The sequence below is a fragment of the Marmota monax genome, unplaced genomic scaffold (assembly GCF_021218885.2).
Source record: "Marmota monax isolate L192 unplaced genomic scaffold, Marmota_monax_Labrador192_F-V1.1 WCK01_AAM20220418_F8-fsc00010, whole genome shotgun sequence".
NCBI classification, from domain to species: domain Eukaryota; kingdom Metazoa; phylum Chordata; class Mammalia; order Rodentia; family Sciuridae; genus Marmota; species Marmota monax.
This window is the reverse complement of record NW_026692321.1, coordinates 20,606,482-20,621,732: the sequence shown is the minus strand read 5'-3', so window position 1 is coordinate 20,621,732 and position 15,251 is coordinate 20,606,482.

Genomic DNA, 15,251 nt, shown 5'->3' with positions numbered 1-15,251 from the left:
TCATCATTAGTTACCAGGGAAACATAAATGAAAACCATGTGCTACCAATCCATACTCTCTTGAATGGCTAAAATTAGAAAGACTGATGATACCAAGTGTTGATAAGGATATAGAGCCATTAGCCCCCTCACACACTGCTGTTGGGTATGTAAAATGGTAGAGCCAGTTGGAATGAACAGGTACATCTTTGAAAGTGACTATTAAGCCTACTCTGTGAGTTAGCAATTCCACTCCTAGGTATGACCATCAGGAGACATGCACAAAATGTTCATGGAAGTTTATTTTTAGCAGACAAAATTTGGAAACAAGCTTAATATCTCTCAACAAGCAGATTGATAAATCAGTTGTAGTGTGTTCATATGGTGGAATTTTATACAGCAAACAAAACCCAATCAAACAAACCCAATCTACTACTACATGGAACAACGTGGATGAATGTTACGGTCATTATAGTGAGTGAAAAGAAGCAGACATAACAATTGTCTATTGTTTTATTCCATTTATATGAAACTCAAAAACAGGTAATACTAATCAAAAGTGTTAAAAGTCAGAATGGGATTTACCTCTGAGGCATATGCATTTTTCATTGATTGGGAAGGGGCAAATGAAAATTTTCTAGAGTTCTGGAGTGTTCTTTATGTTGCTCTAAGTGGTAGTAAACAAAAACATGCTTACATAAAATTGTACCAACAGGTACATTAAGATTAGTGTGCTTTGCTATATATGTAGTGCCTCACTAAACAGTATTATAGGATATTTTTTTCTTCTTTTTGCTGTTTTCATATATCACCCTCTTCTTGGCTATGTTGTCCAAAACATCTAAAATGACACAATTAATTTTTGAGAAAACAATAGAAGTTATTACTAAAAAAGCAAAACAAACAAAAAACTAAAAAAAGCAAAAAAAAAAAAAAAACACTAAATTTAAAATATCAGCAGCCTATCTCAATTTATTGGCCTGAGCCCTGGACCTAAAAATAGTCCCCAGGCCTGCCAGCTGGGAACTGGGCTATGTTTAGCCAAAAGTGGCAAAGAGATATGGGGCGGAGCCAAGTGGACATTGCTGCTAGGAAGGATGGCTCTGAGCAGGCTGGGTAGGCCATACCTGTCACCAGGAACTCAGGCCAGCAGCAGCATGTAGGATCTCAGTCTACTGGGAAGTGGAAATGACACAGAGAAAAAAGTTTCAGGAGAAGCAGGCTGGACACAAAGGAACTCAGAGCAGCCGAACCCTGCCTATTCACAGAGCGTACCTTCCTTTTGTCTTCATTTGGTTGGGTTTTCAAGTTTTTGTTTTTAGATTCACTTTTCCACAGCTTGGTTTTAAATGTTGTGCTGATGTTTGGGGAAACTGGGTGCAGAAGTGTTTAGGTTGCAGGGATGAACGTCATGTAACCTCTTCCTTGTTCATGCACCCATCTACAGGGATGGCTGGTGTAATTATCCACATCACAGCGATGCTTTGAAGCTTAATTAATGTTCATAACCCACTTTGAAGTGTTGAGATGAAGGCAGTTGATAGGAATGGTGCCATTCTAAGTTCTACTTACGAACTTCAGCAAGCTCTGAAACATGGGATGTGGTGTCCCCTTGCAAATGTATTAGCAGGGTACCTCCTAATCCACCTGATTGAATTAGAATTGATGTCACTCAGCCAACTGAGAGGCCTCTATTTCTATATTTTGTTCATTTTTCAAAGGTGGGTAGAAATACAAGATAAATTACCACAAGTGACAACATTTCAAGGATGGCTTAACAAGTTGATCTGTTGCTATTGTCAGTGAAGAACTTTTAACCCCAAAGTAGGATGCAACCCAACTTTTGAGGCAGAGAAAAATGTGCCAAATCCTGAGATCAAAGGTAAGCCACATGCTGTGGATGTCATCAGCAACCTGCCTAAGAATCAATTCATCCTTCTGTATGATTTGGAAATGGCTTCAAATACCATCTTCTCCATTTCTAAGAAGTAGAAACACTAAAATATTACCAATAGGAAAGAAAAAAAAACTATTTGGAAACTGGTACTGTCAAGAGTGTGGCCTCTCTATCTAGTAGCCAATAAACTTGGCTGTGCTTGATTTAAAAAAAAATCAAATTATGTGAGCAAACAGGAATATGGTGAGCCAAATAATAACAGTGAAAACCATAACAATGATGGTGGTGATAACAACAAGTATAACAAGTATGCTCTGAAGTTCTACACACGGTTCCAAGAATTTTACATATCATTGGATCCCCACAATTATCCTAGAAGGTAGAACATATTATATACGTGTTATATAGACAAAGAAACTGAGGCTTGGGGAAGTGCAGTAATTAACTCATTTAAGGTTACACTGCTTAGCAGATACCGGTGGTTTTCAAAGTGTTCGTTGCATGACAGTCCTTCAGAAACTGGTTACAAGTGATATTCCCAGCCTAAGACCAGAAGATCTGATTCAGAAGTGCGAGATGTGATCAAAACAAGTGCATTTTAAGAAGAAATGCATTTTAATAAGCACCCCAGGCAAATCAAGCCTTTATATCACCCTTTGGGTGGTAGTAGCCCAGACCTAGGAGGAAAAAGTTAAAAAGCTGAGAATAAGAATTTGCCAGTTATTCTCCAGTACTAGCTCTCCCTGTCTAGCTGAATAGGAGGTCATTTGCCCAATTGGGACTATATGTCCCTGTTGTTAAAAAAGAAAAAAAACAGTTATCGCCAATCCATTGATGAATGAAAGTAGTCCTTCAAAACATCCAACTTCATTTGTCTAGCTTTCATATTTACCATTAACCTTCTGACTTTAATTTGGTCTCTTGAATAGATTTACCTACCAAAAAGAATCTGATAACCAAACAGACATGTATTTTAACCTGGTAGTTATAATTCTCACAGGTAATGAATGTTTTAGTCAGCTTTTTCACTGCTGTGACCAACCAACCAACCAACAAACAAAAAACCTGAGAAGAACAATAAGAGAACAATAAGAGTTCTCAGTCCATAGATAGCCAGCTCCATTCCTTAGGGCTTGAGGTGGGACAGAACATCAGGGCAGAAGTATGTGGTAGAGGGAAACGGGACATGGCCACCAAGAAGCAGAGAGAGATGAAAGGAATCTCCACTCACCAGGGATAAAATATATATCCTACAAGCAGGCCTCCAATGACCCACGTCTTCCAGCCACATCCTACCTCCCTGAAGTTAAGACCCAGTTAATCCCTCTCAGAGGATTAATGCACTGATTAGGTTAATTTCTCATAACCCAATCATTTCACTTCTAAGCTTTCTTGCGCCGTCTCACCTATGAGCTTTTGGGGGACACCTCTTATCTAAACCATAACAATGATTAAATGGTATTGCACTTTATTAATCAATCTATTATAACTCAGGTTAACATGAGTCATTTCTGGAGAGCTAGCCCTCTCTTAAATGAGCTGCAAGCAGTGAATTATGAACATGCAAACCTCAGAGCTAACACACATTCTGAGGCCTTCCTTTAGTATTCCCATAGCACTGAGCTGGAAGGCTCATTTTTAAAATTAAAAAAAAAAATTTGTAGTTGTAGATGGATACAATGCCTTTGTCTTATATGTTTATTTTTATGTGGTGCTGATGAGTGAACCCAGTGCCTCACATATGCTAGGCAAGCACTCTGCCGCTGAGCTATAGCCCCAGCCCTGGAAAGCTCATTTTGAGACTCTAAATCCTGAACTTTTATCCCTACAAAAGGGTAAGTTTATTAAGTTTAATAAAATAATTTATAAAAAGTCAGTCTCCTGGGTCCTACCTTTCACCCTTGGCTTTAATGTCTATGACCTCTGAGATATTGAGGAGCATGATGATAAGTTTTTAACACCCTTGCTCATTTCCTCTTTTCAAATACCACTTGTCTGCTTCAATTGTTATGGGCCAAGCTATATGGGCAATGACCAAACAGACTCCATTTTGCCCCCAGACTCCATGTCATGTAAGAAATGCTTCTCCCATGGAAAGCCCCACCTCTGTACACATCAACAGTTGCTTAGCATAGCATGTTTGACAACACAAAATGGCAATTCTTATACAATGTAAAAGTGTTCTTTCTTTGGTTTCCATTTTTCTTGGACTGTCAGAGATTGATTGTCTAGACATTAGAAACCATCTTTAGCTTGTACTCAACTAGGGTCATTTTGGCCCACTACCTTTTTTGTTTATGATCTCATGACATTTGTTTATGGTTTTGAATGCTTTAATATGGTTTTGGACTATAAAAGGTGTACTCAAACCCCAGGAGGGGGTCAGAGGGTGTAGACTTGCAACCCACCCCTTGGCCCGCCAGCTAGTGTAACCAGACCACTAACTGGTGAATAAAATTTCCGTCTCCTGCTTTAAGATCGACTCAGTGATTTATTGCAATCTCACCTTAACAGTATGAGGCATAACTCAGTAAATGGAAAAGACACACAATGAACTTGGCCAGAGATAATGCTATGGAGACTGAACCAACCCATATCATGCCCCCTCCTTTCCTTATTATATGCATTTTAAAATAGGGCAAAAAAAAAAAAAAAAAAAAGGCTGGGTAAAGCAATTGCAGTTTTCCTGGTCTCCTAAAGAGGACATTATTGAAGGTATTTGCCCCTTGTGCTCTTGACGGGAGACTTACTCTGATTTCTGCCTTCCTTGATAGCCTCTTTTCCCTCCCCAGCATTCCCCAAGCCTGTTCTCCCTTTTTGACTTTTCTTGGCCTTGCCTCACCTGTCTGTCATGTTCTTTATCTTCAGCCTCCTGTGCTTAGCTCTTCTCCTGATGATTGGTCCCATTACTCAAATCTCAGCTAAACTCTTACCTTCAGAGAGGCCTTCACTGACAAGCCCACTTAAATGACATCATTTAATTTTATTTTCTGGATAGCATCACCAATTACTGATATTTTTCTTATTTTTTTATAGGCTGTCTCCCCCATATCATATTTTCCCTGTTATATTTACATTGCCCCAAATTGTGCCTAACGCAGGAAAAAATGCTGTATACATTCTTGGGGAGACAGGGGAAAAGAAAAAAGAAAGGGAGAAAGAGAAGGGAGGAAACCAGAAAGGGAGGGTGAGAGGAGGGAAGGAGAAAAATGAAGACAGCGGTGTAAGATGCTTCTGATCTGAGGCTGATTGCTGGAGGCATCCAACTGGGTTGTGTCTTTGCTTAACAGTAAAATATTTTTATCCACCTCCTTTGTAAACAAATCAGAGATCTTGAAGATGTGTTGAGTTTATTGCATAAGACTGTTTAACAGTAGTTAAGAAAACAAATGAGTTACACTGAGAGTCTTTACTAGATATTTGTCATCATTAGCTCAGTCTCATAATTTATTACAATATGAAACCAGGAAAAATTGTGTAAGTGGTTGAATTCAAGAAGCTAAGTTTCAAAGTGGAACAAAAACAGTTGCACTAAAGATTTTCTTGCAACACAGCTCAAAAATACCTTCTTGGCAGCAAATGGGAATAACAGTAAAGAGTCTTCCAAAAAGCCTGGAAATAGGAAATAAGGTTGCCATCTGAGAATTAAACCAGTAACACACACACACACACACACACACACACACACACGGATAAATCAACTGAGGGAGTAATCGGAGGTGACCAGTATGTAACTGGATTTTGGGGACACCCAGATGACCTGGGAATAGGAAGGCAAGCACCAGAATGTTCCTGTTAGTTTAACCAGTAGAAAACTCATCAATGAAAGCCTGCATGATCAGAGGAGGCAGGGGAGCTGTCAGCCAGTAGCCTGGGAAACATTAGCCTAAGAAGCCAGAAGCGGGTAGCCCCTGCCAAGCCCTATTCAGGAGAGAAGGACATGCCCAAGGACATGAGCTCTCAGACCTCTTTGGCAAGGAATCCTTTGACAAACCATCTATCTACCTCCTCTTACTCAGATTTCATGCTCTAGCAGCCTGGCTCCTGGGTGCTCAGTTAGTCTACAGGGAACACATGCCCTCATATGGAGATGTGATGGCCCATCTGTTAGTTGGTTGCATTTATTTGTAAAATGGGATAAATTTGACTTCTGGCTGTTCAACAGTCTCTTTTGGCTTGAGTTAGTGTGAGTCTTCCCCTTGAGATAAAGCTCCAGAGCAGAGTGACTTGTGACTTATGTAGGGCCCAGACTACGAGGCAGAGAATGAACCAAAATTTATACAGTTGGCTCTGAGAAGATAGCTCCACAGAGGGCTGGTCTAGCTCAGTTCTCTCAAGTTCACTCTCATGTAACTCATATGGCACTGAGCAAGGGGAAGAAGAGAGGCCAGGAGTATGACTCTGGCTCATCTTCTAGAGGCCACAAGGCCTAGATAGATGAGATGTGGATACCTTAGTCCAGGGGCCAGCAAAGCTTTTCTGTAAAGAGCCAAATAATAAATATATTAGGCTTCACAGGTCACATATAATCCTGGTTACATATTTTTTGCCATTTTAAAAATATAAAAAACAGGGCTGGGATTGTGGCTCGGTATGAGGCACTGGGTTTGATCCTCAGCACCACAGAAAAATGAATAAATAAAATAAAGGTATTGTGTTCATCTACAACTAAAAAAATATTTTTTTAAAATATATAAAACACATTCTCTGCTTTTGGTTTGAAAATAGGCTTCTGGTTGGATTTGCCCAAAGGCCTTATTTTCTGGCCCTTCTCTACTTCTGATCTGGCCCCTTGTTATGGGGGAGACCTTTTGGAAAAGCTACTTATAAAATGTGTTCACTTATTAACAGACAAATGGTCACCTCATAATCTGCCTTATTCCTCTCCAGGCTGATGGCTTCTACCTTTGCCAGTCTGTGGGGCCAGATGGTCAAATGAGGAGGAGCAAATTGCAAGGGAATTTGTGTGGAAGCTGGTGGTGAGGAGTGTAGTGTGCTGGGAGGGTGCGTGGGGCCTAGCCAAGGAGAGGAGGAGTTGTTTGAATAAAGTTTCAACCAAAGATAAGTCTTTGTAGAGAAAGTTAGGGAGAAAATGCCTCTAGCCAAGGATGAGCTTAGCTCAGGTCACTGGTGGAAGTACCAAGTCCAAGGGATCTTGCAGACATCTCCTAAAGGCCCTCCAAACCCTAGGCTTGCCTTCTGTGGCTTATCACCACCAGGCTCTGCAGGGCCCCATCAGCTCTTTACCATTTATTCCAGTATAAGTGCCTCAGCAGATTGGATAATTTTCTCAAATTGCACTCAGTGAATGGGCCTCCCTGAAAAGTGGATCCTCCAGACCCAGATACAGCTGAAATCATCATTTCCTTGAGAGAGGAATAAGACTTCCTGAGAGTCCCAACTTAACCAACTTTGCTATTTCTATCTATTTCTAAGACAGCTTATTAATTATATATTTCATTCTTTGAAATTTGAATCACTTTCTGCCGCAGTCTGGCTGGGCACAAAATAACCGAGCCACCAAGAGGCACTTGTAGGTTCAAACAGGAACTACTTTATTGCCCAAACTCTCACCCGCACTCCCCCACGCACTCCCGGGGAACTCTCCCAGCCCTCAACTGGGCTCTGCGAGAGCTCAACGGGAACTCCGCAAGACCTCAAAAGTAGCGGGGTGCAATAGGCAGCAGGAGCCACCCTATTGCCAGGCAGCAGGGGTCTATATACAACTGAATACACAGCCTGTTTCAATCCAGCATCATCCAGTCACAGCAATTATACACAGCTTAACTTAATTATCATCATCTTAATGGCTTGCTGGCATCACCTCTCAACCACTCCTTCTGGCAAAATGCCAGGAGCCATCCCGACTCGTCTGTGGCTCTCAACATCTTTCAGTTTTTATTTATTTCATTTCAAAATATGCTAATGAATAGAGTCATGAAATTGACCAATAGGTAAGTCAGGATCACAGGGCAGTGGGGGAGTTGGTGATAGAATTATAAATGGAGGGTTCCATGTTCTAACATCCTCTTTCTACTCTCCACAGTGGTAGTTCTCACATACTGTGATGGACAGGAATGGGGCAGGGAGGGAAAGAGAGGGCAGTGGAATTTGGTTAAGTTAGGTCCTTTCAGGAAGTCTTATTCCTCTCTCAAGGAAATGATTATTTCAGTTGTATCTGGGTCTAGAGGATCCAGTTTCCAGGGAGGCCCATTCAACTGAGTGCAATTTGAGAAAACTATCCAATCCGCTTAGCCCTCATTACCTGTAGTTAAAATTTACTCATCTATAGTTCATGTCATTTTTCTTTGAGTCTTCTTGAAACCTCTTCAAACAAAACAAAACAGGACTTTGACAACTCAAGGTAGAAAATGGTTCTACTTGTTTTAAAATGGCCAACAGAGGAACCATAGAAAACAGAGTGATTCTTGAATAGGCAAAACCACATTTGGATGATTCACAGCCAGAGGCAGTGGCTAAGATCATCCTCTTTCACTGGCTAGGATTCATCCAATAAATCACAAGGTAGAATCATGAAAAGGCCTCTCTTTTTTAAAACAGAAGAAAGGAATGTGTCTCAGACTCATTGTGTTCATTTCAAGAGAATCAAAACAAAGTAAAACCTTTTAGAATTTGAAGCTGTGGCAAGTAACTTAAGATGACAAAAATATTCTACACTCAATGAAGGTGGATTGAAAATATACCCTTAATGACATCCTGCCTCCATGAATAAAAAGTAAATGTAGGGTTTTAAGGAGGTTAATAGAAATACAAAAACATTAAGAGGCTCCTGAAAGAGACCTAAGACTCATTCTGGCATCAGTGTTATAAAAGTACTATAGCTGTGTGCAATGCAGTGATTAAATAAGAGTCATCAGCTAGAATTGTATACATTTTAGAGTTTGGATGGATCCTAGAGAAATTGTCCAGGTGGAGAAACTGAATCCCTGTTCCCTACTCAAAATCTGTGAGTTGGATTGAACCAGGAACCTGTATATTTCTCTGACCCAGAACTTAGCACAGATAAAAAGACACTTACACTGTTTGAATCCTTGAGACTAGGCTCCTTGACCACAAAGACTATTTTTGTTTTTTTCTTTTAGCATTGGAATTGAACCCAGGGTCTCATGCATATCAAGCAAGTGCTCTACCACTGTGCTACATCTCTCTAGCCCTTTTTATTTTATTTTGAGACAGAGTCTTGCTAAGTTTCCTAGGCTGACCTCAAATTTGGCAATCCTCCTACCTCAACCTCCCAAATAGAAGATCATATTCTTTATCTTTCAATTCCTAATATTCAGTACAGTGTCTGGAACTTAGCATCCAAATTTATATATATTACACTATTAGAAGAAGCAAATTATATATATTACACTATTAGAAGAAGCAAGAGTACAAAAGCAAGGGCAATATAAAAATACTTGTAAAGTATTGTTTGATTCCCCGTGGTATTGCAGGGAAAGATTTCCCCAAAAGCAAAAGTGAACTTGACCTCAGTGTTTCTTTTCTTAAGTGAGCAGCCCAGGTTACAGGCAGGCATCTGCCAGACTGCTCACTGATACCACCTCCATTGTCACTATGAATCTGTCTTGCTCGTTTTGTCTGATCAGAATATTAGATGAGTTCACTCCCAATTAAGTTCTCTACTTTAATTATAGCAGAAATAAAAATTGGGCAGACAAATGACTTTCATTCAAGTATTTCAGATACGTTTTCCTTTTGAAGTCTGAAGTACTAAGGATAGATTAAAAGAGCATCTTGTTTGAAGTTAAAAGTACAGATGATCTCATCATGGAAAAAGATTAAACATGATTCTAGCCACCTTATGATTATAATGGTTCATCAGATTCAATAGCTGTTGGGAAACAATCATATCTTTTTTATATCTAAATTATTTGGTTCTTTTCTCTGAAAAAAACAAAACAAAACAAAAAATACTGTGAACCCTTAATTTCAAGAGCACAAAGAATTGTGCTATTTATAAACCAGCCACAGGACAAAGGAAAACAATAAAGAATTAAATGTTACATTCTCTTAAGAAATATTTTCTTTCAGTATTACATAAATATCTTTGTGCTTTCTTTTTGAAATCAAGTAACCCTATGACATTTCAAAGTGAAATAACTGCACACAAAATTTTTACATAGAGGCAAGGATGACTTTTTTAGAACCAGTATAATTAACTATACACATAGTGTGTTATTCATTGTCCTCTGACCTTTATTATTTAATTTCATATTCTGAATATGTTTGCTTCTAAATTTAGTTAGGAAAATGAGGGAATGGTATGGTTGCTTTGCTGGCTCTACATTATAGTGGAGTATACCTAGAATAGTTTTCAAATGTGGATATTAAAATATCTGTATCTATATCTATATACATACATAAGTGTGTGTGTGTGTGTGTGTGTGTGTGTGTACTTTGTATGTTTGGCTTAGTAATTTGGATTTATTTGAAGAGACTCCAATTCAAGGTCCTGAAAAATTGTAAGTAACTGTTAGCTATGGTGCTTGGTGGGGTCAAGAAGAGGCATACCCTCTCTGAGATAGGGGACAGAAGTTAGTGGCTGAAATTTTCTGAAAAGTTTCCTTCCTTGATGCTTTCAGTGACCATGATATGGCTGATCTAGATCCAAAATTAAAAAAAAAAGTAGGTAATTCCTTATTTATTTATTTATTAAAGTTGTAGATGACACAATACCTTTATTTTATTTGTAGTTATTTTTATGTGGTGCTGGAGATCGAACCCAGTGCCTCATGTAGGTTAGGCAAGCGCTCTACCACTGAGCCCCAGCCCCAGCCCTGGATAATCCCTTTTTTAAAACATGAAAATTCAAACCCTTTCTCTATAGCAGATGAAAGACACCTACTGCGGTCCATGTGTAACATGAGGGTAGCGTTACAGGAGCCTCAGTGGGACCTGAGGGTATATGAAGTAGAATTTTGGAATCTCCACTCCAGTAAGCCTACTACTAGAAGTTGGGTCACCTCTCCTGCTCCAATAAAATGGCCACTGTCTGGCCACGGCCACTTGTGTGGTAGTGCGGTTTGTATCCTGTGCTCAGTGCATCGCCAAGGGGGCACTAAGGGCTAAAGTCCAATCCAATCTCCTCTGGCCAAGTCCAGCTCCCTGGGCTGGGGCTGATTCTGCAAGGAGGAAAGGGTACTTTTTATGTTCCCTCTGCCCAGAAGGGTGATAGTTTTCTTCACTGACACAAAGTCTTAGATGCTGGCAAGGTCCAGGCCTGAGGCTGTGGATGTTCCTGGGAGAGCTTCAGACTTCATTCCTGCTCCTGTCTTCCTGGTCCTTGTGTCCCCAGGGCTTGCACAGCTCCTGGCAGTCCCTAGGATCAGCTTGAGGAGCAGTATCACCAGAACTGTCATGTCTGCTGTGGACTTGAAGCAGGGAGGCAGGCGGGAGGCTCTGAGAGGCCTCCTCTGTCCCCGCTGAGAAGCATCAGGGTGGGTACCCTTTTCCAAAGAACTCAGGAGTAGACTGGGCTTGTTCCTTAGGCTCCTCTTCCTCTACTTGCCTCCTTCACTCCAAGGAGAAGACTCTAGCTTCTTCACCTCCAAGGCATTGGGGACTGGGTTCATTTTCCTTCTCAGGTGAATCTGCATGTTAAGCATAATCAGAAAAGTCTAACACCCAAAGAAATTCCTGGAATTCTTAGTTTGGGAGTGAACTCCTGAATGCTTCGCTTTGATTTAAACTCCCAACCTGAGCAGTCTCAGGAAGCAAGGCTGCCCCTTCATGCAGGCCTGGCCAGGAGTGCAAACAGGGGCCTAGACCCTTTGGGCACACATTCGAAAGTTAGACATCAAACTAAAAAATAATAAATAAAATGTTCTCTGTTCTTCTATCTTGACAAATCAATGACACCATCCAAGAATATTTGTAAAGCTGTGGTGTTTATATGATGAAAGGTAGCAAGAATATCAAAGATGACTGAATTTAACTATTATTGCACATGTTTGGGGAGCTAGTGACACTTTGTAGGAATGATAAAAGACACCTGTAATTCATGATTTATTCATTTATGCTACAATATTTCTTCTACTTCCTGTATGCCAGCAAAAATCATTATTGTTACAATAAAGGTTTTTGTATACTTTGTGTTCAATTGATTGCAACAATTTAACAGATTAAAAGTAAAATACAGAGGCTGGGATTGCGGCTCAGCCTAGAGCACTCACCTAGCGCCGATGAGGCCCTGGGTTCGATCCTCAGCACCACATATGAATGAAATAAACATAATGTGTCCTTCTACAACTAAAAAATAATAAATATTAAAAAAATTAAAGTGCAATTGTATTCAAAATGCTTAAAATTTGAGTATATTTTCACTAAAATATAAAGTGAACGTTAAATTTAAAATTATAATTACTTTGCACATTTTATTATCCTAAAATATTATATTATCTATTAAATTAGAAGTCAAAATGAAAAATAACAATGCTATCAACATTTTAAATAAAATAAGTAAAGCTGAACTTTAAAATTTAACTTTTAAAATGTTTTATTAAATCTTTTAAAATGGATTTATTAATTTATTTTTAGAAGCTATTTATTTATTTAATTATTTATTTTTTTCATCTGTGTTTTCACCCATGTTGTAGCATAGATCAGTACTTCATTCCTTTTTATTGCCAAATAATGTTCCGTTGTGTGGACATACCACATTTTGTTTATAATTCATCAGTTTGACAGACATTTGAGTTCTTTCCACTTTTTAGCTATGAATAATGCTGCTATAAACATTTATGTACATATATTTATGTACACATGTATGTCAATCTCTTAGTATGTACCTAGTAGTGAATTGCTGAGTCAAACATTAACTTCATGTTCGCCCTTTGAGGAACTGTTAGACTATTTTCCAAAGCAGCTATGTCATTTTACACTCCCATCAGTAGTACAACAGGATTCTCATTGGTCCACATTCTCACCAACACTTACTATTATCTGTTTTTATTATAACCATCTGAGAGGATGAAAAGTGATATCTCATTGAAATTTCCCTAATGACAAATGATAATAGTTCTTTTTTAATTGGCTATTTCTGAAAAGAGAGGAAGAGTACAAATGTCTGTGAACAGCCCCCTTTATCACTATGGTCAGGTGTTTAGACAAGAGGCCAATTCATGAACTGTAAATATGAAAAAGGAGGGTGGAACCCCACTTCTCAAACCTGCAGGCCAGGTTCTCAGTACTTCTACTTGTCAGGAAGCTCTCATCTTCAGTGAGCTGCCTCCTCCTCCTCCTCCTCCTCCTCCTCCTCCTCCTCCTCCTCCTCCTCCTCTTTCTCTTCCTTCTCTTTCTCCTGCTTTTTTTCTAATCTAAAATCTTTTCCTGAATCAATTTTCCTTCCTTCCTTCCTCCTTCCTTTATTTCTTCCTCCTTTCCCTCCCCTTCCTGAAACTTTTGGTCACTAAGTCAAGCTTTGCTCTGAAACAAGGACAAACTCCACAGATGTATTTTTAAAGACAAGCTTTGGCAGCCCACTAAACAGTTGACATTTTCCTTTCCCTTTTGAATTACTGAGTCCACCTGAGGTATGCAGATGTGGCCAAACTTACAGGTTCCCCTCACCCCTCAGACAACTCAGCAGGAGTTCTCCTCTGGGAGTAGGGGAGGTAGGTAAATCCGTTGATAGGGAATGTGGGTAGAAACCAAAAATCTGGGCTGAGGGGGCATAGGTAACTTGAAGAAACCTTAGGAAATACCTTAGTTTGGGTTTGGTCACTATATTTGTTTTGAAATTTCAAATCATTTAAAAAAGAGGGCATATGCATTTTTTAATTTTGCTACAAGGAAACAAGCGTTAGAAATATGTTGAAAAAAATGTAGAGAATGCAGTCCATAAAAACAGGAGCTCTGCCCTCCTCCTTACTGAATTAAAAAGACACATTTAGCTCATTTCCTTCAGCCTGGCACATGTTGGAAAGGCACCTGCTATTGCCGTGTGCTCCTGAGATTGCATGTGTACTTCTCTGGGGTTAGTGCTGGTTGACCCACCCCGTGGTCCTCAAAGAACTTTGTCTTCCCTCTCTGGTTCACCATGTCCCCATTTCTCCCACTTTAGACCTCTAGAGAAAGAAGATTCTGGAACCCAACCTTCTGCTGGTCTTATCTATGTTCCCTCCTAGACCTGGAGGCAGCCCTTTTTGTGTTATGGGCCAAATGCCTCTCTCCCCACCCCCACCCCCAGCTTTTTTTTTTTTTTCCATTTCTTTCATCCCCTAACCAAAGTGAGGGCTTGCCCCTTGAAGACACCTGCCCTATCCTTCCTGTTCTTGCACTGCGTGGCCCTCGATCCCCCACAGTTTTTGCACTGGGCTGTCCCCTTTGCTTGCAGCCGCTGTCCTCCAGTGGCTCACTCCCTGTCATTACTCAGATCTCAGCTCCCATAACACTTCCTCTGGAGGCCTTCCCTGATGTCCTCAATCGCAGTTCAGTGACAGTTGGGACTTCTGTCTGTTTTGTTCACTGTAGTGTTCCCAGCATCTGGAACAGTGCCGTTGGCAGGCACTTGATGGATCTTTGCTGAATCGTTAGGATAAAGCAGCTCTGTTAAAAGCACCAGTTGCATAATCTCTGCCATTTTGTGTTAGGCAAAAAAGGAACGAAGGAATGAACAAAGAAAGGAGGAGCGGATAAGAGAGAGGGAAACAGAGCTCCTGGCAGAGCAGAGGACAAAATGACAGCTGGAGAGAAAATAGGAAATGGGAACTGAAGCCTGCTCTCACTTTCCTTGAGGTGGTAATTGCTTTGTGCTGCCATGAAAACAAAAACTAGGCTTGACTTAAAGAAAAAACACATTTTGGAAGATACCAGAGAAGGTTTCCAGTTTTTGTCACCAAAAATTAAGAAAAAAAATGGTTCGATAGGTGTCAATTCCTACTGCACATTAAACAATCTCTTAAACATATCAGCATAAGAGGGATCCAAATTCAAGGGACATCATTTTGTGGGAAGGAAAAATAAAAAAGCAGTCCCTTCTACAGTGCACATTGTTTCCTGAGGCCTTTTGGCTACCTCTAAGGTGCTTTGTTCCCAGCTGAGTGACTTGCCTGTCACAGTAGAGACCGACAATACATAAAGGATGTTCCCAACTCAGATCCCCATTGTGCAATCACCCTTGATTTCTTTTGCTAAACTGGATCTTCAGCTTCCTTTGCCAACTGAAATCAAGTGTGTTAGGTCACGGCCCAACTATGAAATAGTCTCCATGCTTGTTTTTCTTTCTCCTTTCTTATCCTCTGTTTAGTACTTGGAACAAGTCAGATTATAATTATGAGGAACTGAGGCCTCTTGCTAGCACACTGAGGCTGAGCAATGCTTCTAGTATTGTTGAGACTCCCGGTGTCAGCCAA